The sequence below is a fragment of the Theobroma cacao genome, chromosome 9, assembly GCF_000208745.1.
Source record: "Theobroma cacao cultivar B97-61/B2 chromosome 9, Criollo_cocoa_genome_V2, whole genome shotgun sequence".
In the NCBI taxonomy this organism is placed as follows: Eukaryota; Viridiplantae; Streptophyta; class Magnoliopsida; order Malvales; family Malvaceae; genus Theobroma; species Theobroma cacao.
Window position 1 is genome coordinate 9,769,845 of NC_030858.1, and position 4,597 is coordinate 9,774,441.

At 34.3% G+C, this 4,597-nt stretch overlaps 1 long non-coding RNA gene across 1 annotated transcript; it reads right to left on the reverse strand.

Moving 5' to 3' along the window:
- Positions 1,796-3,161, reverse strand: LOC108663478. The gene is made up of 3 exons (XR_001929538.1): positions 3,033-3,161; positions 2,744-2,818; positions 1,796-1,840 (listed from the first exon to the last, which is right to left on the reverse strand). It is a non-coding gene; the product is annotated as an uncharacterized LOC108663478 (long non-coding RNA).

Sequence of the window (4,597 nt, forward strand, 5' to 3'; positions counted from 1 at the left end):
CAGTTAATGATGTTTTGTTTTCACTAAGTCCTTTCTTTTTTGCCTTTTCAACTAATTAACCCATCTTCTAAGTGAGCAAGCTTCTTGACTTGCTTTCAAACAACAAATGACTTAAAGAATTTAAGCTTTCTCTTGCACATTTAAATAATATGATTAGACACCAATGATTAGGAATGTTTTGTTATCATTAAAAACACATGGAGTCAACATTCTCTCTTTTATTTTTGATGAAGACAAAACACTCCTAGATGAAGAGTGCAATATCTATGTTCAATATGAATGCTTTAAATCTTTATGCATAATGAAAATTGCTTCTCTTTAGTTAATGTATCTAGTTTTCTTTAAAGATTTGTAATAAATAGTTATAATATCCACAGTAGCTAAGCAAGATATACAATATCCATAGTAGCTAAGCAAGATATATTGAATATCCATAATAACTAACACATAATATTCAACAAAACCATAACTAAGCATCACACACATAAATTAAACATAAAGACCTACCAAACTCTATTTAACTTAGTCTTCTTTCTCTTTTTTTTTATCAGCATTAAAAAAGATATTCAAAACTCCCCCTTAATGAGTGCATCTGGATTTTCCTTTAATATTTAAATTAGACTTTAATGAATGGGAATCATAAGAACTCATAAAACTAAGTCATACAAGCTTTTAGATATAGTTCAATAACTTTAAGAGTCAAACTTGTAACTATGTAAGAACAAATGTACGAGAGTTAAATCATTTCAAGAACTTGTTAAGGATCACTCAAATAATGTTCAAGCAAATTTGATTATTTTATCATAATCAAAACTATAATAATTTTAAAGCTAATAGCCATGGCGTGTAATAACAATGTATATTTACGCAATATGTGTAATATCAATGTATATTTACACATGGGGTGGTGTGTAGCTACAATTGCCTACTAAGGCATGACATGTAACGACTAATTCTCTCCAAGGCATGGCATGCAACAATCCAAAATTTGAGCATGAAAAAACATATTCATGAAAAATTAAGTAATCATGAAGAAGTTAAGGTTTATTAATCATTAACAAGTTAACATAATGGAAATAGCTAACACATATAGTTAGGTAGAGCCACTGTCTTCATCTACAACACTCCCTATGTTCTCAGAGTTTGTCATTCATATTGAACAGGTGTTATGTGTGTGAATGGGTTGTCTACAAGTTGAACATGTTTTCAATCCCTGTCATGTGTCGACAAACTTGAAGATAGTACCGGATTTGTGGATGGAACTACGAATGGTGTTGGGCAATTTTGTCTATTATTGCCATAGCTCTTGCATTGTGAATATCTCTGTGGCCAACTGCCTTCCTTAGCCGATGGAATCATTCTCCTCCTAGGTCTTCTCGCTTGACCTCTCCAAGGTGGTGGCAAAACAATAATTTTTTTCACATCAAGGGGATGTCTTAGTCACTGTGATGCCTAATCGACTAAATGTGTCACGACCCAAATTTCGGGCCATGACCGGCACATGGGCCCAATGGACATAGTCCACTACGCCCAAGCAAGCCTATTAATCTGACATGTTCATCATTTCGTCATAAACTGCTAAGTCATATATCATAACTTAGAATCAAAAAAATATTAAGCATTGCCACTTCATACTGGCATACCAAACAAGTGTATATACACTGTCTACACATGTATCTTAATAATTCACATTAGGTTTGTCTATACACAACAAAAAGAGACTCGATGTCCAGCGGAGAGACTTGGACTAATGTACAGCTACTGAATGTCGAGACACCTACCAAAAGATGGATACAAGTCCACGAGGACACCCCATCCTAGTTACCGGCTGTCTCTTAATCTAAAAACATGCAGTTGAAAGCGGTGAGCATAAACTCAGTGAGTGAACAAGAAGGGAACAAGCATACCATAAGGAATGTTTATCGAAATCATGATGCACTCATTTTCTCAAAACAATGCAATTTGTTCTAGTTTTTAGTAGAACCCCTCATGTAAACCCCTTATGAGTAAATCATTTAAAAGATCCATACTTAACTATGGTACCAAAGAATCGAAAAATATAGCAAAGCCCACAAGTTAGCCAAAATGGACAGAAAGTTTCTTGCTGCAGTGAGAACCAGGTTTGGTGAAAGCGCTCAAACCCGAGAGTTTCTCGTTGCAGCGAGAGTCAAAACATAAAGAAAAAAGTCTCATTTTCTTTTAAAACAAGCCATTCTACTTAAATAACAATAGCAACATGTAACACATGTAAACTCCCAAATTTCAATAAATCAAATGCTCACATATTTGCATTTACAACCATATACCATATATGTATATATATATATATATATATATCAATCATCATGTACACCCTCCCATCATCATCATCTCATATGCAACGGCTTATGCGTACTCCCACTCGCATATAGCGGGGTTAGCAATAGCTTATGTGCACTCCCACTCACACATAACCGGGTCAGCAACGGCTTATGTGCACTCCTACTCGCACATAGTTGGGTCAGCAACGGCTTATGTGCACTTTTACTCGCACATAGCCGAGTCCACATCAACATGCAAAAAAGCATCCAATGCATATCATTCATTTTATCGTATTGTGATAACACATAAACCATTGTATAGCACATTTTCATGATATAAAATCATTTTACTAAAAGCTTGTTCCCAGGGTACATTTTCTAAGACAAGTTGGATAAAATCTTTCATATTTCCCAAAACAAGTTTGAAATGCAAGTCCACTCACCGGTATTCGTTGAGCCTTTAGTCGGCTCTTAATCCCCCTAATGATCCAATTGGGGTGATGGGGCTTCGTTAGCACCTACCATCAAATTAACATTTCCATAATGTCAATTTACATACTATAAACCCTAAAAGCTACCTTTTAGCTAGCTTTTAATTGCCATTTAAATGGCCATCCATTTTCAGTTTCCTATCACTCCAAAGTGAATTAACAATCTCAACTACAAAATATTCACAAATCAAATCTCTAGTCATTCTCAACATTTAAAACCCAATACTAATTTACTACTCACCTTGATAGCTTTGTAACTTTGAACTTCTTTCCAAAAGCTCTCAAGCTATTAATAAAGCTTCCTCTTTCTCTCTCTAAAACATCTAACTAGTGAGAGAGTATGGAAACAAGATTTTCATCATTTTCAAGGGTTTTAAAGTGAGAGAGTGGAAGAATACAAGGGTTTTAGTCAAAAGGGCACCAAGGTATGAAAATTAGAGCTAGAGAGAGAAAGTTATGAAAGCTTCACATAAAGCTTCCATGGAAGAATTGAAGAAATGTGAGAGGGAAGAGAACAAGAAGAAAAAGCTGCTGGAAATCCCAAGAAGTTGCTAGAAGGAGAGGATATTTATGGCCTAAGCTTATCCACTCCCTTAGAAATTACTAAAATGCCCTTCCACAAATTAGCTTATTCTCCTCTAATCTTTTATACATTCTTTTTGCTCTTTTGACATTGGGACAAGGTCCATAATGGTCTAGACATGCTTAGGTTCATGAAAACTTAAAAATTCTAACCCGAGGTAAAAAATGACCATTTTGCCCTTACCATAAAAATCATCAAAATTTTTATTTCCTGGTCATTTCACTCATATTTTCATCATTCATTTATGCTTTAGGCCTACTTAAGCCATAATATTGTTTAAAACTTACTTTTATGGGCTTATTGAGAAAATGATGAAATTACCCCTAATTAGGGATATCGCGTATATTTCTATCTACGAGTCTATAAAGGTCAAGGTCTCACATTCTAAGCATGGAAAATGAAAAAAAAAAGCATGGGTAGTGTAAATCACAAGATAAAATCACAAAATTTTACCTTTATTAGCTTAATCCTTTGAAATCCCACACTTTTTCTTCAATTTTCTCACCTAGGGTTTGTGTTCTTTCCTTTCCTCTTCACTTCATGCTTTGGCCAGCCATATGGGTTAGACTAAGAGAGTTTTAAATAGATTTTACAAGGAAATTCTAGAATAATCCAAGCTTGACACATGGCATGTTTCCATTGGTCCATATGTAATACTTATCCATTAAACAATCTCTCTCCACCACATAAAATGTTTCAATTATCCACAATGTAAAATGTTAAAGGCTGAAATCCATGGGCATGACAAGTGTTAGGTGGTGTAAAATTCCAAAATTCCAACTTTGCCCCCGTAAACTAGTAAAATTACCGTTTTACCCCTAAGACTCCAAAAATGTCAGAATTTAAATTTTTCACCTCTCAAATTCAAATCATACTCCAATGAGTCAAATGTGATCAAAATCATTTTCTAAAAATTCTCATTTTATCCTCGGGTGGCAAAATTACCATTTTGCCCCTAGAACATGAAAATTCCAAATTGACTCCAATTTAGCCTTCAAACTCCAAATCATCATTTTAAGTCATTCTGGGGTTTTAAAATTCTCAATTTCATCTTAAGATCTCTATTTAGACTAGTTAAAGGCTTAATTCAACTTAATAGCACCATTTGGAACAATATCGACTTTTGACGATTTTTTTTTTCGGAGCTTTCTAAGTATGCAAGCATATTGTCAATCACATGAAGGACATTGCAAGTACTTTATAAGGTCGAGCTTGACAAAATG